Genomic DNA, 27,227 nt, shown 5'->3' on the forward strand with positions numbered 1-27,227 from the left:
TAAGGATGAAGGGGCAGAACATTCTTATAGAATATAATATTTTAATAATGTGTATATTCTAACTATAATTGGGTTTATAAAAAGCCTTTAGATGACTATTTTGAACAAGTTCATAGCTAATAGTGCTTAACTGACAGCTAATGTAATTTACATTTCAGATGATGACTGATTGATTAAAATGACCAATTAATGATCAATTCATGAATTAATTTGGCTCTCCAAGAAAGGAGGAAAACACTCTGTAAAGTAAAGTAATTATCTCATTAATTCATTGTTAAGGGCTTGTCTAGGCTCTCTGATTGAATCTCCACTCTGTGAAAAGTCCATCTTTTAAATTGGAAACTTGTGAGAAGTACCACTCCACATAATGAAAACAATGAAATATGGCCTGAAGGACTACAGTAGTACCATTACTTATAAGTGATGAAAAGGGAGATCTTCAGTACCCTAGATCTACCATGGAAGAGTAAGGAAAACGAGCCTCACACGAGTGTAGCTGAAAGTCTGAATATATTGAATTCTGTATGTCTGCATGAGCCACTAGACACATCTATACACTGCAGAGACAACAGAGCCTACCACAACCAGCTACATAAAGACCATGAGGAAAGTGTTCATTTTTCAAAACAGCCACTTCCTCACCAGTTGCTTCCTTCATGTTTAATCAGTCAGCTCTTTGTCTTTGGGTATAGAGCTTAGAGGTTGGCCTTTTCACAGAGGGTTCTACCTGGAACCAATAAGGCTTCTCCAAAGAGTTCTGCAATGGGGACAGCCAAAGAAACTCTTTTAGATTCTACAGTCGTGGCCAAAAGTTTTGAGAATGACACAAACATTCATTTTCACAAAGTCTGCTGCGTCAGTTTGTATGATGGCAATTTGCATATACTCCAGAATGTTATGAAGAGTGATCAGATGAATTGCAATTAATTGCAAAGTCCCTCTTTTCCATGCAAATGAACTGAATCCCCAAAAAACATTTCCGCTGCATTTCAGCACTGCCACAAAAGTACCAGCTGACATCAAGTCAGTGATTCTCTCGTTAACACAGGTGTGAGTGTTGACGAAGACAAGGCTGGAGATCACTCCGTCATGCTGATTGAGGTCGAACAACAGACTGGAAGCTTCAAAAGGAGGGTGGTGCTTGGAATCATTGTTCTTCCTCTGTCAACCATGGTTGCATGCAAGGAAACACGTGCTGTCATCATTGTTTTGCACAAAAAGGGCTTCACAGGCAACGATATTGCTGCCAGTAAGATTGCACCTAAATCAACCATTTATCAGATCATCAAGAACTTCAAGAAGAGCGGTTCAATTGTTGTGAAGAAGGCTTCAGGGCGCCTAAGAAAGTCCAGCAAGCGCCAGGATCGTCTCCTAAAGTTGATTCAGCTGCGGGATCGGAGCACCACCACTACAGAGCTTGCTCAGGAATGGCAGCAGGCAGGTGTGAGTGCATCTGCACGCACAGTGAGGCGAAGACTTTTGCAGCAAAAAAGCCACTTCTCTCCAGGAAAAACATCAGGGACAGACTGATATTCTGCAAAAGGTACAGGGATTGGACTGCTGAGGACTGGGGTAAAGTTATTTTCTCTGATGAATCCCCTTTCCGATTGTTTGGGGCATCCGGAAAAAAGCTTGTCCGGAGAAGACAAGGTGAACGCTACCATCAGTCCTGTGTCATGCCAACAGTAAAGCATCCTGAGACCATTCATGTGTGTGGTTGTTTCCCAGCCAAGGGAGTGGGCTCACTCACAATTTTGCCTAAGAACACAGCTATGAATAAAGAATGATACCACCACATCCTCTGAGAGCAACTTCTCCCAACAATCCAGGGACAGTTTGGTGATGAACAATGCCTTTTCCAGCATGATGGAGCACCTTGCCTTAAGGCAAAAGTGATAACTAAGTGGCTCGAAACAAAACATCGATATTTTGGGTCCATGGCAAGGAAACTCCACCGACCTTAATCTCATTGAGAGCCTGTAGTCAATCCTCAAGAGGCGGGTGGACAAACAAAACCCCACAATTTCTGACAAACTCCAAGCATTGATTATGCAAGAATGGGCTGCCCTCAGTCAGGATGTGGCCCATAAGTTAATTGACAGCATGCCAGGGCAGATTGCAGAGGTCTTGAAAAAGAAGGGTCAACACAGCAAATATTGACTCTTTGCACTTCATGTAATTGTCAATTTAAGCCGTTGACACTTATGAAATGCTTGTAATTATACTTCAGTATTCCATAGCAACATCTGACAACAATATCTAAAGACACTGAAGCAGCAAACTTTGTGGAAATTAATATTTGTGTCATTCTCAAAAATTTGGCCACGACTGTAAATAGCACCTTTGTGTATTCTCTCTGGCAGTTCAATTTATCCAATGAGTTTTTCACAGCTAATCTCCAACAACCGCTACCTCTACCCAGCCCAGCTTCATCTCCATCCATAGGCCCTGGCATTGGACATGTATTCCTAATATGGACACCCATATCAGTGGATGTTTAGGAGGGCTTTGTCAATCAGAAAGAATGCAACTCATTTTCTGTCTTTATTTACTCCCTTCCCAGAGGAGTAGAGAGCAAGGACAGCACTGACCCTGCCCAAACCCTCTTCTTGTCCTCCTATCCTCGTCTCCTTTCCTAGTGGGTCCATTGTCGTCACTGGTCTGCTCCGTGCTCCAACCAATTGGCTGCTGTTTCTGTGAATAACAAGCACAGAGATGTATTATTTTTGTATCTTTCGTTCTTGCGTTCCAACTTGCAGACTGTCTGAAATTGAAACACCAAATAGACGTCTTACTTTTCCATATCAAATCCACCAACAGTAGCAAAGGAGAATACTATTATTTCTGTATCTGTATTCTTCAGTCAGAGTTATGACTAGTAGTGGAGGGCTACACTGAACATCCCTAAGCCAACGAAGATAGAAGACGTGGGTTAAAATACTATTTGAAATCCTTTCAACTACTATAGCTGTGCTTGATTGAACTTGCCTGGAGCAATAGAATAGTCTCAAAATTGCAAACCTCGCCCATCTGGCAGTCCAGGCACAATAGAACACACAAATTATTTGAAAGATTTCAAGTAGTATTTGAACCCAAGTCTGGAAGATCGTATCTGTTCTGAGTTTCTGCTGTGTGTTTATTGGTCACAGAGGGATTAGACTTGTAATTACCAGACTGATTACCGCTGCGTAGGGAAAAGCCATGTAAGTTTGCGAGATCAGGCGGCTTGCGAGGCTGGGATTAGACAACATGGCTGGGATTAGACAACATTTCTCTGTCTTTTTATTGAGTTTTTAGCTCTACCCCTACTTCCCTGCCTCTGTTCTCTATATATCTCTTCCTCTATTTTATGTTTTTTGCTCCCTCTCTCCTTACATTCCTCCCTCTCCTCTCCTTGTCTCTAGGGAGCCATCAATTCAGATGCTGTTGAACACTTCTCCCTCTACATGTCTCTCACTCTCTCTTTCTCCATCTCCATCTCTCTTTCAATTCAATTTCATTTCATTGCCAAAGCAAGTGAAATTAACAATAATTAAAACTGAGAAGAAAGAAATGTAACAACATCAACAAAAAACTATTAACAGTAAACATTGCAGTCAAAAAGGTTTCAAAAAGATAAAGACATTTCAAGTGTTATATCATCAGTTATGTACAGTATTTTAGCAATGTGCAAATAGTTGTAGTACGAATAATAGTACAAATAGTACTACAAATACCACCAATACTTATAAACAGATAAATATTGGTGATATTTACAATGTTGTTTGTACTCCACTTGTTGCCCTTTTCCCATGGCAACAAGCCACACATCTTGCCACTGTGATTGCACATGGTGGTATTTTGCCTAACAGATGTGGGAGTTTATCAATGCTGGATTTGTTTTCAAATTCCTTGTGGGTCTGTGAAATCTGTGGGAAGTATGTGTCTCTAATGTGGTCATACATTGGCAGGAGGTCAGGAAGTGCAGCTCAGTTTCCACCTAATTTTGTGGACAGTGGAGACATATCCTGTCTTCTCTTGAGAGCCAGGTCTGCCTATGGCGACGTCTCTCAATAGCAAGGCTATGCTCACTGAGTCTGTACATAGTCAATGATTTTCTTAATTTGTGGTCAGTCACAGTGGTCAGATATTTTGCCACTGTGTAGTCACTGCTCAGGGCCAAATAGCATTCCAATTTGTTTGGCTGATTCTTTCCAGTGTGTCATTTAGTTATATTTTTGCCTTCTCACAGTTTGGTTGGGTCAGTTTGTGTTTGTGAACAGAGCCCCAGAACCAGCTGGCTGAGGGGACTCTGGGTTCATCCATCTGTAGGTGAGGGCTTTGTGGTGGAATGTGTGGACATTGCTTCCTTTTAGGAGGTTGTAGAGTTGAACAGGTCTCTTCTGGATGTTGATAACTAGCAGGTATAGTCATCATTCTGCTCTGCATACATTGTGTTTATGAACAGAACCCCAGAACCAGCTGGCTGAGGGGACTCTGGGTTCATCTCTCTGTAGGTGAGGGCTTTGTGGTGGAATGTGTGGACATTGCTTCCTTTTAGGAGGTTGTAGAGTTGAACAGGTCTCTTCTGGATGTTGATAACTAGCAGGTATAGTCATCATTCTGCTCTGCATACATTGTGTTTATGAACAGAACCCCAGAACCAGCTGGCTGAGGGGACTCTGGGTTCATCTCTCTGTAGGTGAGGGCTTTGTGGTGGAATGTGTGGACATTGCTTCCTTTTAGGAGGTTGTAGAGTTGAACAGGTCTTTTCTGGATGTTGATAACTAGCAGGTATAGTCATCATTCTGCTCTGCATACATTGTGTTTATGAACAGAACCCCAGATCCAGCTGGCTGAGGGGACTCTGGGTTCATCCATCTGTAGGTGAGGGCTTTGTGGTGGAATGTGTGGACATTGCTTCCTTTTAGGAGGTTGTAGAGTTGAACAGGTCTCTTCTGGATGTTGATAACTAGCAGGTATAGTCATCATTCTGCTCTGCATACATTGTGTTTATGAACAGAACCCCAGAACCAGCTGGCTGAGGGGACTCTGGGTTAATCTCTCTGTAGGTGAGGGCTTTGTGGTGGAATGTGTGGACATTGCTTCCTTTTAGGAGGTTGTAGAGTTGAACAGGTCTTTTCTGGATGTTGATAACTAGCAGGTATAGTCATCATTCTGCTCTGCATACATTGTGTTTATGAACAGAGCCCCAGAACCAGCTGGCTGAGGGGACTCTGGGTTCATCTCTCTGTAGGTGAGGGCTTTGTGGTGGAATGTGTGGACATTGCTTCCTTTTAGGAGGTTGTAGAGTTGAACAGGTCTCTTCTGGATGTTGATAACTAGCAGGTATAGTCATCATTCTGCTCTGCATACATTGTGTTTATGAACAGAACCCCAGAACCAGCTGGCTGAGGGGACTCTGGGTTCATCTCTCTGTAGGTGAGGGCTTTGTGGTAGAATGTGTGGACATTGCTTCCTTTTAGGAGGTTGTAGAGTTGAACAGGTCTCTTCTGGATGTTGATAACTAGCAGGTATAGTCATCATTCTGCTCTGCATACATTGTGTTTATGAACAGAGCCCCAGAACCAGCTGGCTGAGGGGACTCTGGGTTCATCTCTCTGTAGGTGAGGGCTTTGTGGTGGAATGTGTGGACATTGCTTCCTTTTAGGAGGTTGTAGAGTTGAACAGGTCTCTTCTGGATGTTGATAACTAGCAGGTATAGTCATCATTCTGCTCTGCATACATTGTGTTTATGAACAGAACCCCAGAACCAGCTGGCTGAGGGGACTCTGGGTTCATCTCTCTGTAGGTGAGGGCTTTGTGGTGGAATGTGTGGACATTGCTTCCTTTTAGGAGGTTGTAGAGTTGAACAGGTCTCTTCTGGATGTTGATAACTAGCAGGTATAGTCATCATTCTGCTCTGCATACATTGTGTTTATGAACAGAACCCCAGAACCAGCTGGCTGAGGGGACTCTGGGTTCATCTCTCTGTAGGTGAGGGCTTTGTGGTGGAATGTGTGGACATTGCTTCCTTTTAGGAGGTTGTAGAGTTGAACAGGTCTTTTCTGGATGTTGATAACTAGCAGGTATAGTCATCATTCTGCTCTGCATACATTGTGTTTATGAACAGAACCCCAGAACCAGCTGGCTGAGGGGACTCTGGGTTCATCTCTCTGTAGGTGAGGGCTTTGTGGTGGAATGTGTGGACATTGCTTCCTTTTAGGAGGTTGTAGAGTTGAACAGGTCTTTTCTGGATGTTGATAACTAGCAGGTATAGTCATCATTCTGCTCTGCATACATTGTGTTTATGAACAGAGCCCCAGAACCAGCTGGCTGAGGGGACTCTGGGTTCATCTCTCTGTAGGTGAGGGCTTTGTGGTGGAATGTGTGGACATTGCTTCCTTTTAGGAGGTTGTAGAGTTGAACAGGTCTCTTCTGGATGTTGATAACTAGCAGGTATAGTCATCATTCTGCTCTGCATACATTGTGTTTATGAACAGAACCCCAGAACCAGCTGGCTGAGGGGACTCTGGGTTCATCTCTCTGTAGGTGAGGGCTTTGTGGTAGAATGTGTGGACATTGCTTCCTTTTAGGAGGTTGTAGAGTTGAACAGGTCTCTTCTGGATGTTGATAACTAGCAGGTATAGTCATCATTCTGCTCTGCATACATTGTGTTTATGAACAGAACCCCAGAACCAGCTGGCTGAGGGGACTCTGGGTTCATCTCTCTGTAGGTGAGGGCTTTGTGGTGGAATGTGTGGACATTGCTTCCTTTTAGGAGGTTGTAGAGTTGAACAGGTCTCTTCTGGATGTTGATAACTAGCAGGTATAGTCATCATTCTGCTCTGCATACATTGTGTTTATGAACAGAGCCCCAGAACCAGCTGGCTGAGGGGACTCTGGGTTCATCTCTCTGTAGGTGAGGGCTTTGTGGTGGAATGTGTGGACATTGCTTCCTTTTAGGAGGTTGTAGAGTTGAACAGGTCTCTTCTGGATGTTGATAACTAGCAGGTATAGTCATCATTCTGCTCTGCATACATTGTGTTTATGAACAGAACCCCAGAACCAGCTGGCTGAGGGGACTCTGGGTTCATCTCTCTGTAGGTGAGGGCTTTGTGGTGGAATGTGTGGACATTGCTTCCTTTTAGGAGGTTGTAGAGTTGAACAGGTCTTTTCTGGATGTTGATAACTAGCAGGTATAGTCATCATTCTGCTCTGCATACATTGTGTTTATGAACAGAGCCCCAGAACCAGCTGGCTGAGGGGACTCTGGGTTCATCTCTCTGTAGGTGAGGGCTTTGTGGTGGAATGTGTGGACATTGCTTCCTTTTAGGAGGTTGTAGAGTTGAACAGGTCTCTTCTGGATGTTGATAACTAGCAGGTATAGTCATCATTCTGCTCTGCATACATTGTGTTTATGAACAGAGCCCCAGAACCAGCTGGCTGAGGGGACTCTGGGTTCATCTCTCTGTAGGTGAGGGCTTTGTGGTGGAATGTGTGGACATTGCTTCCTTTTAGGAGGTTGTAGAGTTGAACAGGTCTCTTCTGGATGTTGATAACTAGCAGGTATAGTCATCATTCTGCTCTGCATACATTGTGTTTATGAACAGAACCCCAGAACCAGCTGGCTGAGGGGACTCTGGGTTCATCTCTCTGTAGGTGAGGGCTTTGTGGTGGAATGTGTGGACATTGCTTCCTTTTAGGAGGTTGTAGAGTTGAACAGGTCTTTTCTGGATGTTGATAACTAGCAGGTATAGTCATCATTCTGCTCTGCATACATTGTGTTTATGAACAGAGCCCCAGAACCAGCTGGCTGAGGGGACTCTGGGTTCATCTCTCTGTAGGTGAGGGCTTTGTGGTGGAATGTGTGGACATTGCTTCCTTTTAGGAGGTTGTAGAGTTGAACAGGTCTCTTCTGGATGTTGATAACTAGCAGGTATAGTCATCATTCTGCTCTGCATACATTGTGTTTATGAACAGAGCCCCAGAACCAGCTGGCTGAGGGGACTCTGGGTTCATCCATCTGTAGGTGAGGGCTTTGTGGTGGAATATGTGGACATTGCTTCCTTTTAGGAGGTTGTAGAGTTGAACAGGTCTCTTCTGGATGTTGATAACTAGCAGGTATAGTCATCATTCTGCTCTGCATACATTGTGTTTATGAACAGAGCCCCAGAACCAGCTGGCTGAGGGGACTCTGGGTTCATCTCTCTGTAGGTGAGGGCTTTGTGGTGGAATGTGTGGACATTGCTTCCTTTTAGGAGGTTGTAGAGTTGAACAGGTCTCTTCTGGATGTTGATAACTAGCAGGTATAGTCATCATTCTGCTCTGCATACATTGTGTTTATGAACAGAACCCCAGAACCAGCTGGCTGAGGGGACTCTGGGTTCATCTCTCTGTAGGTGAGGGCTTTGTGGTGGAATGTGTGGACATTGCTTCCTTTTAGGAGGTTGTAGAGTTGAACAGGTCTCTTCTGGATGTTGATAACTAGCAGGTATAGTCATCATTCTGCTCTGCATACATTGTGTTTATGAACAGAGCCCCAGAACCAGCTGGCTGAGGGGACTCTGGGTTCATCTCTCTGTAGGTGAGGGCTTTGTGGTGGAATGTGTGGACATTGCTTCCTTTTAGGAGGTTGTAGAGTTGAACAGGTCTCTTCTGGATGTTGATAACTAGCAGGTATAGTCATCATTCTGCTCTGCATACATTGTGTTTATGAACAGAGCCCCAGAACCAGCTGGCTGAGGGGACTCTGGGTTCATCTCTCTGTAGGTGAGGGCTTTGTGGTGGAATGTGTGGACATTGCTTCCTTTTAGGAGGTTGTAGAGTTGAACAGGTCTTTTCTGGATGTTGATAACTAGCAGGTATAGTCATCATTCTGCTCTGCATACATTGTGTTTGTGAACAGAGCCCCAGAACCAGCTGGCTGAGGGGACTCTGGGTTCATCTCTCTGTAGGTGAGGGCTTTGTGGTGGAATGTGTGGACATTGCTTCCTTTTAGGAGGTTGTAGAGTTGAACAGGTCTCTTCTGGATGTTGATAACTAGCAGGTATAGTCATCATTCTGCTCTGCATACATTGTGTTTGTGAACAGAGCCCCAGAACCAGCTGGCTGAGGGGACTCTGGGTTCATCTCTCTGTAGGTGAGGGCTTTGTGGTGGAATGTGTGGACATTGCTTCCTTTTAGGAGGTTGTAGAGTTGAACAGGTCTCTTCTGGATGTTGATAACTAGCAGGTATAGTCATCATTCTGCTCTGCATACATTGTGTTTGTGAACAGAGCCCCAGAACCAGCTGGCTGAGGGGACTCTGGGTTCATCTCTCTGTAGGTGAGGGCTTTGTGGTGGAATGTGTGGACATTGCTTCCTTTTAGGAGGTTGTAGAGTTGAACAGGTCTCTTCTGGATGTTGATAACTAGCAGGTATAGTCATCATTCTGCTCTGCATACATTGTGTTTATGAACAGAACCCCAGAACCAGCTGGCTGAGGGGACTCTGGGTTCATCTCTCTGTAGGTGAGGGCTTTGTGGTGGAATGTGTGGACATTGCTTCCTTTTAGGAGGTTGTAGAGTTGAACAGGTCTCTTCTGGATGTTGATAACTAGCAGGTATAGTCATCATTCTGCTCTGCATACATTGTGTTTATGAACAGAACCCCAGATCCAGCTGGCTGAGGGGACTCTGGGTTCATCCATCTGTAGGTGAGGGCTTTGTGGTGGAATGTGTGGACATTGCTTCCTTTTAGGAGGTTGTAGAGTTGAACAGGTCTCTTCTGGATGTTGATAACTAGCAGGTATAGTCATCATTCTGCTCTGCATACATTGTGTTTATGAACAGAACCCCAGAACCAGCTGGCTGAGGGGACTCTGGGTTCATCCATCTGTAGGTGAGGGCTTTGTGGTGGAATGTGTGGACATTGCTTCCTTTTAGGAGGTTGTAGAGTTGAACACAAAGTATATTTTGTCTGAATTCTGCATGCAGATTCTCAATTGGGTTTTTGTCCCATTTTGTTAATTCTTGGTTGGTGAGTGGACCCAGACAATCTTTGTGTGCTCTAGGTCAATAGTCTCTCGCTCTCTATCTCTCTCTGTGTCTCTCACAGAGAGCGTCAAGAGATTTATGTCAAATATATCAAGAGATTTCCTTTGCCCACGAACACAACTCAGAGGAGAATAACAAAAAAAATATCTAGTTAACAGAAGAAAGGAAGACAAAATAAGGACAAAATAAGGACAGAAGAAAAAGGAAAAGAAAAAAGGACAACAAAGTGAAACAGTCCTCTGAAGAAACAAGAGAGCATTATACAAGAAACAGCACTTCTATTGCAACATTGTAGCCAACATCACCAGCGTTGCTAGGGAAATTGTTTACCCACCAGACATCCAAACAGAGAAAGCTAAGAAAAGTTTCAAAGGTTTGTTGATGGGACAGAACCATGAATGCCTGTTTGCAGATCTTACCAGTTACAAAACAAGAGCAAATTTAATTTTTAATACCAATCGAGGGAACATATGGAAAAAGGTTATTTGCAACCATTTCCCTTTCTCAAAAAAGAGGGGCATCAGCCAAGGATGTCAGATCAGCATTTTTGAAGAAGCTGACCAGAGCAACACATATCAAACAGTAAACTTATATAATAATGGAACTGTATTGATACAAGGCAATGATTCAAGCCTCCAGGCTTTTGAGAATAGGTTTGCTACCCTAAAAGAAGACGCTGACATCATCTCAGAAAATGAGGAAAAAGTCAAGGAGGGAGATGGAGAAAAGCAGACCCCAATGGTCTCTGTGACCCAGCAGGAAGCCCTCAACGTCCCTTTCCACAACACCCTCTCTCTAGTCGAAGCAGAGGTCATAGAACTCAGAGAGAAGAAGCTTCAAGAGGAGGACACTGTCCAGAAACTCAAAGAAGAGATGAAACAGTTCAGGGAGGAGAGCAGAGCATCCATAGCTAAATTAGAAAGCAGAATGGACAAGCTGAGTCAGACAAATGATGACCTCAGAGACCATCTGAGCACAACTAGAAAGGAGCTCGAACAAAAAGAGAGGTACATTGACACCCTCAACCGGCAGAGAGTCATTGTGTCCTCTGCATCTAGAAAACATGTCCACCAGCTTGGTACAACACAAGCAGAACCTGAGACCAGCATGGCCTCCACTACACAGCCGGATGACACTGCACCAGCCTACCAGTCTGCTCCAGCCCAGGTCAACCTACCAGCCTCTCAGTCTGCTCCAGCCCAGGTCAACCTACCAGCCTCCCAGTCTGCTCCAGCCCAGGTCAGAATACCAGCCTCCCAGTCTGCTCCAGCCCAGGTTAACCTACCAGCCTCCCAGTCTGCTCCAGCCCAGGTCAACCTACCAGCCTCCCAGTCTGCTCCAGCCCAGGTCAGAATACCAGCCTCCCAGTCTGCTCCAGCCCAGGTTAACCTACCAGCCTCCCAGTCTGCTCCAGCCCAGGTCAGAATACCAGCCTCCCAGTCTGCTCCACCCAGACAATCACCCACAACTGCAATTCTAATTGATTCAAATGGGAAGTTCTTAGTCCAGGAAAGATTATTCCCTAGACACCAGGTGTATAAGTTCTGGTGTCCTACAACTGAGAGTGCAATGCAGCTACTCAGTCAGACCAGGATTGACACCCCTGACAACATCATCATCCACACTGGCACAAACGACCTTCATGCCAAAGGTGAAAATGTATCTGGGGCAGTGAGAAGAGTGGCAGAACGGGCACAGGCTATGTTCCCAACAACCAATATAGTTGTGTCCACCCTCCTACCAAGAAAAGACTTCCCAGAAAAGTTGATCGACAAAATAAATCAACAGATCACTGTGGACTGTGCCTCACTGCTCAACGTCAGAACGGCTCACCACCCCACTCTGACATGTCAACACTTATATGATAATATACATCTTGATCAGGACAGTATCAGAACCTTTGCCAAGGACCTAAAAGATGCAACACTTGGCAGGGACCCACACACCCATCACCCCAGCAACAAAGGTCCCCCGCCCCACCTTCTGAAACAACAGTACCTCCACCATCCCGAGGAGAAAAGAGCCAGACATGGCTTATTACAGCACAGCTCTACTAGACCAGGCCCAACACAGCACAGCTCTACTAGACCAGGCCCAACACAGCACAGCTCTACTAGACCCGGCCCATCACAACACAGCTCTACTAGACCTGGCCCATCACAACAAAGCTCTACTAGACCTGGCCCATCACAACACAGCTCTACTAGACCTGGCCCATCACAACACAGCTCTACTAGACCTGGCCCATCACAACAAAGCTCTACTAGACCCGGCCCATCACAACACAGCTCTACTAGACCCGGCCCATCACAACACAGCTCTACTAGACCCGGCCCATCACAACACAGCTCTACTAGACCCGGCCCATCACAACACAGCTCTACTAGACCTGTCCCATCACAACACAGCTCTACTAGACCCAGCCCATCACAACACAGCTCTGACCACTACTCCAGGGTCGGTCAGAACACTGCCCTTCAGGGAAGTAGACCACATGATGCAGTCCACACCATGTATCAATTAGATCGTCAGCCTACATATGCTGAGGTAACCTCTGGCAGAAGACCCCTAGAACAATCAGAGATAGGAGAGGTGCGCCAACTACTGCAACTAATATGCAGACTACTGAGCTAGACAGTCCCTTTAATTCACACACGGGCACGCACGCGCACACACACACACACAAACACACAGGGTTGCAGATTGCACATAACATAAGTACAATGCAATCTTATTCCATTCTTATTAATTTGTTTACAAATATTCCTAAATGTATTGACACCGGTATTATAATAATTATTATATGTAATGGTGTGTGTGTGTGTGTGTGTGTGTGCGCGTGTGTGTGTATGTATGTATGTATGTGTGTATATGTGTATGTGCATGTATGTGTGTATATATATATATATATGTATGTGTATGTGTATATATATGTATATATATATGTATGTATGTATGTGTGTGTGTGTATGTATGTGTGTATATGTATGTGTATGTATATATGTGTATGTATGTGTATGTGTATGTATATATATATGTATATATATATGTATGTGTATGTATATATGTATGTATATGTGTATATATGTATGTATATATGTGTATATGTGTATATGTGTATGTATATATATGTATATATACATTTTTTTTTTTTTTTTTTTTTTTTCGATGTACTTTACTCAAACCAGTGAATATCACTTATTATAAATGAGATCATTAACTATCAGCTCTTGGAATATCCAGGGCCTATACTCTTCACATTTTGGTTATAAAACAACTAATCCAGAATTGATTAAAAACATCAAGGGACAGGACATCATAATCCTACTGGAAACATGGTGTCGTGGAGACATAGATACTCAGTGTCCCTCAGGCTATAGAGAAAGTTTACTACCATCAATCAAACATAAAAATGTTAAACGGGGCCGAGACTCAGGTGGAATCATCATTTGGCATAAGCAGGACTTAGCACTGAATGAAATGAAAAAAGGTACCACTCACATTTGGCTAAAACTTAACAAAGGTACAATCTATTGTGACAATGATGTATACATATGTGCAGCTTATGCTCCTCCTTCAGATTCATCATATTATGATGATCAGTTTTTTGACAATCTCCAGACAGAAATCATTACATTTCAAGCGCAGGGTAAAGTGCTTCTTTGTGGAGATTTCAATGCAAGAACAGGTTCTGAGCCTGACTACACTGATGCGGGAGGTAACCACCACATATTTGGACACCCCTCCTTGTACAGTAGCCCTATTATAAATAATAGAAACAGTCCTGACCAAATACTGAACAAAAATGGAAAAGAGTTAGTACATCTCTGTCGAGCCTTAGGCCTGTACATGCTTAATGGTAGAATCAGAGGGGACTCTTTAGGTCAGTTTACTTACTGCTCAGCTCTTGGGACAAGTGTAGTCGATTATGCCATCACTGACATTGACCCCTCCTCCATTAGTGCATTCACTGTCAGACCACAGACACCATTGTCAGATCACAGTCAGATCAACGTGTTTCTGAAGAAATTAACCGGCAATATTCATTCAAAAAAACAGCCCAATAAACTTTACAACATAAACCAATCGTTCAGATGGGCTCCAAACAGTGCAGATGCATTCATTGAAACATTGAACTCAAATGAAATGATGAACTCTATACAGTTTTTCAATAACTCACAGTACCAAAACAATAAAGATTGTGTCAATTCAGCTACCCAAAACATCAACTGCATATTCCAAAAAGCAGCATCGAAAGCAAATTTGAGAAAACCAAAGCAATGCAACATCAGAAGCAAAAATCAAAATGTTACTGACAAATGGTTTGATAATGAATGTAAAACAATTAGAAAACACCTAAGACAAATGTCAAACAAAAAACATAAGCAGCAAAACAACCCAGAGCTACGATATGAATACTTTGAAACTCTGAAACAGTATAAACAAACACTGAAATGCAAGAAATTGAATTATACCAACAAGACACTTGATGAAATTGAAAACGCAATTGACCAAAATCAGTTCTGGGACATGTGGAACAATTTAAGCACAACAAAGCCACAAGAATTAGCCATACAAGATGTAGGAATTTGGAAAACTTACTTTGATAATCTATACAAAAACATCCCACAAAAAGACTTAAACCAGAACCAATTAGAAATTAAAGAAAAATTGAACATCCTGGAATCAGTCATTAAAAACAACCAAAATCCATTAGATTACCCAATAACCCAACAAGAACTAAATGAAAAGCTAAAATCTATTAAATCAAAAAAGGCTTGTGGTGTAGACAACATCAGAAATGAAATGCTGAAAAACAGCACACCTGAGTTGCAAAATGCTGTGCTTAAATTGTTCAACATGGTTTTAACTTCTGGCTGCTTCCCTGATGTCTGGAACCAGGGGCTCATCTCCCCTATCCACAAAAGTGGAGACAAATCAGACCCCAATAATTACAGGGGAATTTGCGTCAACAGTAACTTGGGAAAGATTTTCTGTAGCATTTTGAATTCAAGAATTCAAACCTTTCTTCAAGAAAAAAATGTAATAAGTAAATGTCAAATTGGCTTTCTCCCTAACCATCGCACTACTGACCATATATACACCTTACACACACTAATTAATAAACACGTCCACCAAAAAAAAGAGGGCAAAATCTTTGCTTGCTTTATTGACTTTAAAAAAGCATTTGATTCGATTTGGCACGAAGGGCTATTCTACAAAATTCTACAAAGTGGGCTTGGTGGTAAGGTGTATGACTTAATAAAATGTATGTACACAGAAAATAAGTGTGCAATAAAAATCAAAAACCAAAGAACATAATTTTTTTCACAATGTCGAGGTGTGAGACAAGGCTGCAATTTGAGTCCAAATCTTTTCAACATTTATATCAATGAATTAGCAGACATGTTGGACCAATCTCCAGCCCCAGGACTCACACTATTTGACACAGAGGTGAAATACCTGCTATATGCTGATGACTTGGTACTTCTATCACCAACCAAAGAAGGTCTTCAACAAAACATTAATATTCTGGAGCAATATTGCCATAATTGGGCCCTGGCAGTAAATTTCCAAAAAACTAAAATCATGATTTTCCAAAAAAAACCCAGATGTCAGAAACAAAAATGTAAATTCACCCATAACAACACCTTAATTGAACACACAAAAAATTACACCTACCTTGGTCTGACCATATCTGCATCGGGAAACTTTAATATGGCAGTGAAGGCACTCAAAGAAAAAGCCCGCAGAGCAATGTATGCAATAAAAATGAAATTATTCAAAATCAACATCCCAATTAGAATTTGGACTAAAATATTTGACAGTGTAATCCTACCAATAGCACTTTATGGAAGTGAGGTTTGGGGGCCACTCAATAAACTGGATTTTAAAATGTGGGACAAACATCCAATTGAAACCCTACATGCAGAATTCTGTCGGAAAATTCTACAAGTCCAGAGAAATACACCAACTAATGCATGTAGGGCAGAATTGGGCCGTTTTCCAGTAATAATGAAAATACAGAAAAGATCATTAAAATTTTGGCTACATCTAAATTCAAGTCCAAATTCGAGTCTGCAATTTAAAGCACTTCAAGCCCAAGAGCTGAGCCCAGAAACGAGCCCTCTCAGTCAGCTGGTGTTGGACCTCACCAATCAAGCTGACACCAGCACTGCTTCAAAAGAAAGAATTCCAATAAACAAAATCATGAACCAATCAAAGGAATCATACTTACAATACTGGAAAAACGAAACAAAATCCCAAAGCCGACTAAATTGCTATCTGACCCTAAACAGAGAATATGAATTGGCTGATTATCTCTACTCTGTCAGAGATACGAAGCAGAGACAGATCCTTACCAAGTACAGGCTGAGTGACCACCGATTGGCAATAGAAACCGGCAGACATAAAAAGACATGGCTACCCAAAGAGGAGCGTGTATGTGGTCACTGCATGACAGGGGAGGTAGAGACAGAGATGCACTTTCTCCTTTACTGTGATAAATATTCCTCACAAAGAGATTCATTATTCACAGAAATGACTACATATATTCCACATTTTTACAAATTGAACCCAGAGGAAAAACTAAGAATACTCATGGGCGAAGGAGCAATGGCTCCTCTTGCAGCCAAATATGTATTTTCCTGCCATAGCCTGAGGGACACTGAATAATAACATCTGCATAGTAAACAGTAACTTACTTATTATTACTATTATTGTTATTACTATAATTATTAATGTTTACTGTAGACTGTTACCATTTTATTGTATTTATTTTTGTATTATTATTTACTACCATTTTATATTATTATTTGCTATCATTTACAATTTTGTTACAATGTATATTGTATACATTGTTGCTTTGGCAATATTGACACAATGTTTTTCATGCCAATAAAGCAGCTTGAATTTGAATTTGAAAAAAAAAAAAAAAAAAAAATTTGAATTTGAATTTGAATTTGAGAGAGAGAGAGAGAGAGAGAGAGAGAGAGAGAGAGAGAGGGAGAGGGAGAGGGAGGGAGAGAGAGGGAGAGGGAGAGGGAGAGGGAGAGGGAGGGAGAGGGAGAGGGAGGGAGAGGGAGAGGGAGGGAGGGAGAGGGAGGGAGAGAGAGAGGGAGAGGGAGAGGGAGAGGGAGAGAGGGAGGGAGAGCGAGGGAGAGGGAGAGGGAGAGGGAGAGGGAGAGAGAGAGAGAGAGAACCAGAGAGAGAAAGGGAAAGAGAGAGACAGGAAGAGAGAAATGTACAGTCACTCTAACCTATAATAGTCCTTAGTAAGTGGTGACACGTAGCTATAGTGGTCCCTTGACCGGTGCTACACACTGCCACAGCCTGGAGGCTGCCCCGGGGCACTGGGCAATCTCATGGTGGTTAGCGGCCCGTCTCAGGGCTACGGGAGGCTGCCCCGGTGCACTGGGTAATCTCATGGTGGTTAGCGGCCCGTCTCAGGGCTACGGGAGGCTGGTGGGGGCAGTTGGGGATGGTGGATTGAGAAGTAAGGAAAAGGGGGATTTGAAGACCTGGAATGGAGAGAATAGGGCAGTGAGGAGGAGGAGAGGAGAGGGAAGGAAAGGACAGGGAGAGGTAGGCATATGTCTACAAGAAGGTATAAGGTAGTGAGAAGGAGGGGAAGAGAGGACAGTTTACCCCCTGGGTAAATCTGGGCAATGGAGGTGGACTCTTAGACATATCAGTTAATTCATCAGAGTGACAGCTATAAGGTGACTAGTCGGCCATCTTGAGTCAGATTGTCTCAGGAGACATCGTTCCCACTTCCCAGGAAATCACTGTCACATAACTTCACCCTCCCTTTCCTCCCTCTCTCTCTCTCCCTCCCTCAGCCCTCTTTCACCCCCCTTTCCTCCCTCCCTCTCTCACTCCCTCAGCCCTCTTCATCCCCCTTTCCTCCCTCCCTCTCCCTCTCTCCCTCCCTCAGCCCTCTTTCATCCCCCTTTCCTCCCTCTCTCTCCCTCCCTCAGCCCTCTTTCATCCCCCTTTCCTCCCTCTCTTCCTCCCTCAGCCCTCTTCACCCCCTTTCCTCCCCCTCTCTCTCCCTCCCTCAGCCCTCTTCACCCCCTTTCCTCCCCCTCTCTCTCCCTCCCTCAGCCCTCTTCATCCCCCTTTCCTCCCTCTCTTTACCTTGCCAAAGCAAGTGAAATAGATAATAAACAAAAGTGAAATAAACAATAAAATTAACCTTAAACATTACACTCACAAAAGTTCCAAAATAATAAAGATAATTCAAATGTCATATTATATCTATATACAGTTTTGTAATGATGTGCAAAATTTGCACCATTGTAAATACAACCTATATTTATGTTTATTTATTTTCCCTTTTGTAATTGAACTATTTAATAGTTAAAGTACAAAGGGGAAAATAAATAAACATAAATATAGGTTGTATTTACAATGGTGTTTGTTCTTCACTTGTTGCTCTTTTCTTGTGGCAACAGGTCACAATGCTGCTGTGATTGCACACTGTTGTATTTCACCCAATAGATATGTGAGTTTCTCTCTCTCTCTCTCTCTCTCTCTCTCTCGCTGTCTGCTTTGTGATATTTTTAAGGTTGAAAGTCAAACACTGCAACTGCCACAGGATTACAAAGGATACTTTACATGTCATCATATAATTGGCTGTGTATGACCCAGGCCATTGCATTGTTATTTGGCTGCGTTTGCACAGGCAGCCCAAAACGGGTCTTTTGTCCAAAAGCATCAGATCTTTTCACATCAGATCTTTCTCAGAGCTGATCTGATTGGTCAAAAGACCAATTAATGAAAAAAGTACCAGCATTTGGCTGCCTGTCTAAATACAGCCTTACTTTCTCTCTCTTTTTCTCTCTGTTTCCTATACACGCTGAGTGCACAAAACATTCGGAACACATTCCTAATATTGAGTTACACCCCCTTTCACCCTCAGAACAGCCTGAATTCATCGGGGCATAGACTGTACAAGGTGTGGAAAGCGTTCCACAGGGATGCTGGCCCTTGTTGACGCCAATGCTTCCCACAGTTCTGTCAATTTGTCTGAAAGTCCTTTGGGTGGTGGACAGTTCTTGATACACACGGGAAACTGTTGAGCGTGTAAAACTCAGCAGCGTTGCAGTTCTTGAGAAACCGGTGCACCTGGCATCTACCACCATACCCTGTTCAAAGACACTACATGTTTTTTCTTGTCCATTCAACCTCTGAATGGCACACATACAGTACACAATCCATGTCTCACTTCAAAACCCTTCTTTAACCTGGCCAGTCATGGAAAGAGCAGGCGTTCCTAAAGTTTTGTACACTTAGTGTAGTCTTCCATATAATAAAAATAACCCAAGGGCATACTAAACAATAACACAAGGCAATGTTAAAACACGGGAAAATACAAAAACACATCCCAGTAGTATAGGCAGGAAGTTGAGGGATGAGTCAAATATATAAACCGGTTTCTCATGGTCCTGTTCCTGCCAAGTCCAGACATATGAACATAATCAGTACAACTTTGGCCACATGGGATTGATAGATAGGCAATACTTAAACAGTGATGGAGGGTAGAGGTCAATCCCAGTCCTCTGAGAGAAGAAGAAGAGGGAGAAGGAATAAAGGAGGAGCGAGGAGTTGGAAAAAAACATTCTATTATGTTTTGTTTTGGAGTTCCTTGAAGTTGCTGTTGTTTTGTGTTAAAGTAAAATGTTAGAAAGGAAGGATAATCTCACATGTATGTGCTGTGGTTTTGTGTTTTGCATTGTGTGTGTTTTGTGTTTCTGTTGTATATTTTCTGTTGTTGTTGGTGACTGTCATACATTCAAATTATAGAAGTAAAATCTTTGAAAAGAAGGATAATCACATGTATGTGCTATGCCAATAAAAATGCAGCCTGAGTGCCAGTCTGTTTGTGCTATCATGCCAGCTCATTGTCATTTAATGGCTGCATTTACACAGGCAGCCCAATTCTGATATCTTTTCCACTAATTGGTCCACTAAGACCAATTAGTGAAAATAAGATCAGAATTGGGAGGCCTATGTGAAAGCAGCCATTAAGTCAAATATAGACCCGTTTTTCATGGTACTCTTCCTGACATTTCCATTGTTGGTTCACCACAGAGGTTTGAAGTAAACCCAGACATATGAACATAATCAGTAAAACTTTGACCGCAAGGGGCCACAAGCATAAATCAACTGATGGGGGCTGTAGGTCAGTGTTTCCCAATCCTGGTCCCGGCCATGAGGACCATAAGGGGTGAATATTTTTGTTTTTACCATAGCACTAACACATTGAAACAAGTAATCAACTCATCATAAAGCCTTTTATCATTTCATAAAAGGCTGTGTTGGTGATAGGGCAAAAACTAAAATGGTTGGTTCCCCGGGACCAGAGTTTGTCATTTGAGAAACAACTGGTGCATGTGCTTTATAAGGATTTCAACTTGTATGTGATTTGTCTAGGCCCTACTGCAACAGAGACAGTAGTGGTTGTACCAAGATGGATCATCTGTGGTTGTGGTTATTTCCTCTGGAAGGACTGGGATACTGTATGTCTTCCAGGGGAAACTTGATAGGTTTCTGTGCATCTGGATCCCCGTGGTTTGGTATATGGGAGAGGATGCAGTGTTGAGAGGGGTTGGCTGACCCGTAAGAGAAGAAGACGAGGGACAAGGGAGGAAAGGAACATTCTTCTTCTTCGTTTTCTAGTATGTTTTTGGAGTTCCTTGACATCGTTGCTGTTGTGTTGTACATTGTGCTTGTGTTGTATGTTTTCTGTTGTTGTTGGTGACTGTCACGTGTTTTAAATGATAAAAGTCAAATGTTTGAAAGGAAGGATAATCTCACATTCATGTGTAAAAAAGTCATACAAAATTTAGCATGAGTGTCAATCTGTTTGTTCCGTCATGACAACTCCTTATCACTCGTTATCATGCCAAACATGTTTGTCTTGACAATGAGCAATGGGGTTGGGACCAGGCTAATGCCCACATTCCACCCTGGCAATGATCTCTACTTAGGCCACAAGGGTGTGATAGAGGACCATAATCAATCATCTAATGGAGGGTATGAGTCAGTGTTTCCCAATCCTGGTCGTGTGACCCTATGAGGTGGATAGTTCTGCTTTTGCCCTCGGACTAACACATTTTATGGTTCAACTCATCATCAAGCCTGATTATTTCAATCAGGTGTGTTGGTGATAGGGAAAAAAATATCATTTTGGGTTCCCAGGAAAATAAAGTGTAATTTGGGAAACAATTATGTATTTTTTTTTAACTAGGCAAGTCAGTTAAGAACAAATACTTATTTACAATGACAGCCTAGGAACAGTGGGTTAACTGCCTTGTTCAGGGGAGGAACGACAGATTTTTACCTTATCAGGATTCATGTAGCAACCTTCCGCTTACTAGTCCAACGCTCTAAACACTACCTGCCACCCCATGTATGTGCGTAAAGGGTATTCAGACATGTTTGGCTTGACAAGCACACACACATAACTTGGACCAGGCTAATAGAAATTACTGGAATACATGTCCATGCAATATTGTATGTCTCAAACAAGACGAAAAGACCCCATGCTGGTAGAGGAATCAATTTTCTATCATCTTAGTTCATTAGTGTCTGACACCCAAACCATACAACCATTCATCTGTCAACATAAAACAACGTGAAAGCATTCCAAGCCAGAAATCACAGCCGTGGGTTTATCCTATGGGGAGAGAGTCTCAAATAATGAACTCTGTATTAGGAACATAGCCAATATAGTGATATAAACATCTTCCCTCTCAAATTAATGTCTTGAACCATACATCAATCCAAGTGAAGAATATTTTTTTTTTTATAGAATTCTGGATAGTCCTAGCCTAATTAAAAAACATATACATTTTAACAAAAGATAAAAAAAAAAAAAGGTAAGTCTGATAGTTGGAAAGGTGTAAATAAAGTTAATGATGCTAAAAACAGCTGCTGTGCAAAGATTTCATCAGTCAGCTTGGTCTCATAGAATAGACGTAACACAGTAAACGGAGATCAGAGTAACTCAATTTGTATGATATGTTACATTTGGTATAGTGACGTATATAACACGAATGTCTAGCACCCCAAAGGTTGCGCGTTCGAATCTCATCATGGATTTTGGCACTTACTACTTTACAACTACTTAGCATGTTAGCTAACCCTTCCTCTAACCATAACACTTTAACCTAATGTCTAACCTTAACCCTAACCTTAACCACCTAGCTAACGTTAGCAACAACAAGTTGGAATTCGTAACATATCATATGCATTGCAAATTCACAACATATTGTACGAATTGCAATTCTTAACATATCATATGAATTGTAATTCATAACATATCATACGAAATTGATGATAGATATCCACAAATGTATAAATACCATACCAAATGTTACATATCATTCTAATTTGAACATCCACGATTGTCCTTTACTATGTTACGTCTAACCCTGAGTCCAGGTTGCATCAGTCCTATTGCCTTAGCTTGTGAAACAGGTGAGTACTGTATGTATGGCTTTATGGTGGATCAGTAGCTATTGGTGAGAGACCTGCTCAGAAGCATAGTGACGTTGTCACGCTATTGTGATATATAAATACCAGCGCAGCAGCCAGCCTCCCTCTCCAAAAGGACTAGCCGAAAAGCTCCAGATGAATTAACTGCATTCCCACCTTCAAATGAATTCTGCACCCTGCAGAGCTGGAGCTTGCTGTTTTACTTTGCTAACAGTAAACGACACATTCATCACAATCAAACAAGATACTTTGATTTGATAAGAAAATGTATCTTAGTTTACATAACAATAATGATTAGATTGTGGGCGTTTTGAGATCAGCAAAGATGCAAAAACGGATTATTGAGTGTGTGCTGCTCCCGCTTGGAATTGAGACGAGGACTTGTTGACTTGATCGTTGTGTAACATAGTCAACTTCTTCAAAACATTTCGTTGCTTTGATACACGTCTTTAACAGCACCACGTCGATAAAGGCGCGCGTCTGAAGTGGAAAATATATGGAAATGCGCACTGCGCGAATGGCTAAACTCGGACGTGCCATGGACAGTGTATGAAACGCTCAGGTAAGTCTTTCAATAGAAATGAATAAAGTGAGCAAATATGTTAGTTTTTTCCATGGGAATTATTAAAACAAGATTAAAGTTACATTGTTTAATATGTCCCTAAGCAATGTAATATTAGGTTTGAATTATTGGTGTGCTTGGTGAAAACAAGACTACTCTAACACTTACAGAGGAGCTACTGTACACCTGGATGGCGCGTACCCAAACTGTGAACAGGACGTTAGTGCAGTAATTTTACACGCTACACCAGAGAGGGAAACAGATGCGTGGGTGGAAGCAGAATCAGTAGTACTAGATCTCTTCTGCAAGGAATCTCTTGATTTGGGGTCCAATGTGTGTATATGACGACAACCATATTTCTCATTACATCAAAAATAAAGTTGAGTAAAAATTCTACAACCATCTGCAGTCAATTCATTAACCTCATTCATTAATCAACAATTGAACAGTTGCTGGCTAGCTGCAGTGGTGGCCTGCCCATTTGGGTGTTAGGGGCAGAACCCCACATGTGATTGGTCAAATTGTAAAAATAAATCAATAATATATAATAATATATTTATATAAATATACAAATATATATATATTATATAATTCATGATTATGTTTTAAAAATATATTGTTCAAAACAAGTGGTTACTACTCTGCTCCTCATTGACTCAGCAGCAGCAGCTCCGTGGGCACATAGGCCGTGCGAACATTGCTTGGATTGTTTTGCCACCTATTTGATATGAGGGAGAACTGCCCCAATGAAATCACAGAATTTTATAGCATACATTTTTACAGCGCTAAATAAATGGACCACCCTGGAGCGCTCAAATGTTCACTCAGTCAGAACTTCCGGGTCTGCTCGAGTCTTCCTCCCAATGAGTCTCTCGCACCAGACAGCTTACTTCTGCTTGAGACTAGATCTGCTCTATCAGGTACAGATGACGCTAAAGCAAAAAGCTAATTGTATTTAACTTGTAAATAATCATAACAGTCATGGAAGCCTGGGACCTGATCAACCGTACATCTACATCCAACAAGAGTGGAAGGACAGAGGGATACACTAGCTAGAACCTTCTCATCGCAGATCTGGTTGGGCAAAAAAGCATGACTGTGGCTGGTCAATTGTATTGTTTTCCCCATGGTGTTTATCAGGCGACATGTTGTGTTGACTTACACAGCGTAAATCTGGGTTTATCACAAAGCATGATCAAATTAATTAGCTTGTTATAGTAACTTTGAGAAACATTGTGAAATAGTTTGGTAGTGTCATGACATAAGGCGAGACACAGGAGGCAGATGGTTGGAGTCTTACAATGTTTATTAATCCAAAAGGAGTAGGCAAGACAGTAGGCAAGACAATGGTCATGGACAGGCAAAAGGTCAAAACCAGATCAGAGTCCAGGAGGTACAGAGTGGCAGACAGGCTTGTGGTCAAGGCAGGCGGGTACAAAGTCCAGAAACAGGCAAGGGTCAAAACCAGGAGGACTAGAAAAAGGAGAAATGCAAAAAGCAGGAGAACGGGAAAAACGCTGGTTGACTTGGAAACATTCAAGACGAACTGGTACAGAGAGACAGGAAACACAGGGATAAATACAGTGGGAAAATCAGCTGCACCTGGAAGGGGTGGAGACAATCACAAGGACAGGTGAAACAGATCAGGGCATGACAGGTAGATTTTTGGGTCAATTGAACTCTTTATCTACCTTTGATAAGCAGATAGCTAGCTATAGCTAGCTGGTAGCTTGTTAGCTATTTAGCTCCCATGTCAATTTCAAGCCTTTCTAAACTAATATCTGACTAACTTGGAAATAGGAAGTTATTTCAGAATGAAAGTTAACTTGCTAGCACATCATGCTTTGTGACATTATGTTAGCCATCCCCAGTTAGATAATGTGTTTTCACTTATAGCATCTGCATGCTTGTTGCATTCTCCCTGAGGCACTTGTTCATTTGTGAGCTGGCTGCTCATTCTAAATAGAACCCCACCCCTGGGTTTCAACCAATCACAGCCGCCACTAGCTAGCTGTCTGTACTTTGAAGGCCAGAACAAATGCACATCAATTGATTTTGTTGACAAAACATACCTGGTTCTCCGAGGACGGTTGCTACAGCATTCCATGCTTTTTCTTTGGACAAAGCGTCCTTGTATTCGGGGTTGCTGGGGTCGTACAGCAAAGGGTGCTTCTCAACTTCGATGATCAAACGGGTGGCATCCATTTTGCCAACTTTGTCCTGTCAAATCAGAATAACTTCTAAGGAGGGTTGGGGGAGGGTCTACTCTACAGCATCCTCTGCCTCAAAAGATGATACAAGGTAGACCATCAGCTCTGCAACTGCCTTTCGGTTCATCAGCTGGTTTGAATGTTTAAATGTTTCTAATAAACCTATTGCTACTATACATATAACCTACCTCCAGTTATGAACTAGGAAGACAATCAATCAAATGTATTTATAAAGCCCTTCTTACATCAGCTGATGTCACAAAGTGCTGTACAGAAACCCAGCTTAAAACCCCAAACAGCAAGCAATGCAGGTGTAGAAGCACCTAAAGCTACAGTTTTATTTTTATGTGATTTTCATACAGGTAGCCTTCGACTATTGTCACGTCCGTCATATAGAGGAGACCAAGGCAGAGCATGACGAGAATACATTCTTCTTTAAATGAACAAAGAACACTTAACAAACTATACAAAACGAAATGAACAACAAGTGTCGCCACAGGCAACTATACATAGACATAACGACACAGGCAACTATCCAAGGAATATGGCTACCTAAATATGGTCCCCAATCAGAGACAACGATAAACAGCTGCCTCTGATTGAGAACCAATCTAGGCAACCATAGACATATATACACCTAGACTAGAAAACCCCATAGACATACAAAAACCCCTAGACATACAAAAACTACACAAACCACCCTTGTCACACCCTGACCTAACCAAATAATATAGAAAACAAAGATAACTAAGGTCAGTGCGTGACAACTATTGTGTTGATGTAACCTACTACCATTATTCATGTTTCTATTACATTTTCACTATGAAGCTGAGTGAATATGTTTTTTAAGTGTCAAAAAAGATTTAGGCACTTTGTATGGTGTTTACGCATGTGGATCTGAGAAAAATAGACTCCAAACCTAATTTTAGGTTGCTGCTACAGCAGCTGCACAACACCTAGGCTTTATGCACGTGCTGATATAGTAAGTAACATTGACTACAGAATGACTCTTATCAACTCCGTATCAAGCAAGTCTCACGGAAATCCACGCGTGGCATAGCTAGCCGTTACATACTCTTATTATTATTAGTGTGCTTGCTGAAGGCAAGACCACTCTAGATCTCTTACATAATAATATAAATAATATTTTGGTTGGCATAAATTAACGTGAATGAGAACAATTGTAATACATTGGTAGGTATTCAACATTGTCCTGCTCCTAAGCCAATTAAGCTACAAGAACAACTTTAAAATGTTCAGGCTATCCTAACTACAACATTCTATAAAACCTTTCTAAACTACATAAATAAATGTATTTGCATAAATTTGCATAACACTTAATGGATTCAATGCCAGCCATACGAACAAAGTGGTGGACATTTTAAAAGCTACCGCTCTTTAACCATTTCAGCTACAAACATTAAAACAACTTTAAAAATGTCAAAACTTTATAAATGATAACTATTGACATTTGCATAAATTACCCATCTAAAATAGTAGTAAATCTTGAACCGCTCAAGCTAGAAACACCAAACCAACGTTTACATATTTAGGCTATCAATAAATCAATCAATCAATCAATCAATCTTTCAATCTAGCTACTTTTTCAACTGTAACCGGTCACTACGGTTCCTACTGCAGTCACTAGCACTACCATAAATACTTCAAGACAAGCTAGCAAGCACACACATCTTCTTTAGGAAATGTACTTTTCTAGTATGTATGTGTTATTCTTTTCACATGGCTGAACCAACTTTATATGTATTATACAATTGTAAAATGTGAACAATTCACAGCATTAACATTTTTGCCTGCAGGCTTTTGCATTGATATGCAGCATTGCCTGTGTCTAGTTTTTTTATTGGTTCAATGACTGACTGTGAAACTATCTGACTTGACGTTAGGTATTTGCCCAGCGTCACTTATCATAGCATT

At 41.9% G+C, this 27,227-nt stretch overlaps 1 protein-coding gene across 3 annotated transcripts in view; it reads left to right on the forward strand.

Annotated features, from left to right (window-relative positions):
* The first annotated feature begins 22,509 nt into the window (after nt 1–22,509).
* The window catches only part of LOC118937771 (somatostatin receptor type 5-like), a 37,295-nt gene continuing 32,577 nt past the window's right edge, over nt 22,510–27,227 (forward strand). For 2 of the 3 annotated variants that reach the window (XR_005035184.1, XM_036939028.1), the window contains exon 1: nt 22,513–23,082. The gene's annotated coding sequence lies outside the window, so the exon portion shown is untranslated. Of the gene's footprint in view, nt 23,083–27,227 lie in introns of all 3 variants that reach the window. The other variant, XM_036939029.1, reaches the window with a different exon arrangement.

The sequence above is a fragment of the Oncorhynchus mykiss genome, chromosome 12 (genome assembly GCF_013265735.2).
Source record: "Oncorhynchus mykiss isolate Arlee chromosome 12, USDA_OmykA_1.1, whole genome shotgun sequence".
In the NCBI taxonomy this organism is placed as follows: domain Eukaryota; kingdom Metazoa; phylum Chordata; class Actinopteri; order Salmoniformes; family Salmonidae; genus Oncorhynchus; species Oncorhynchus mykiss.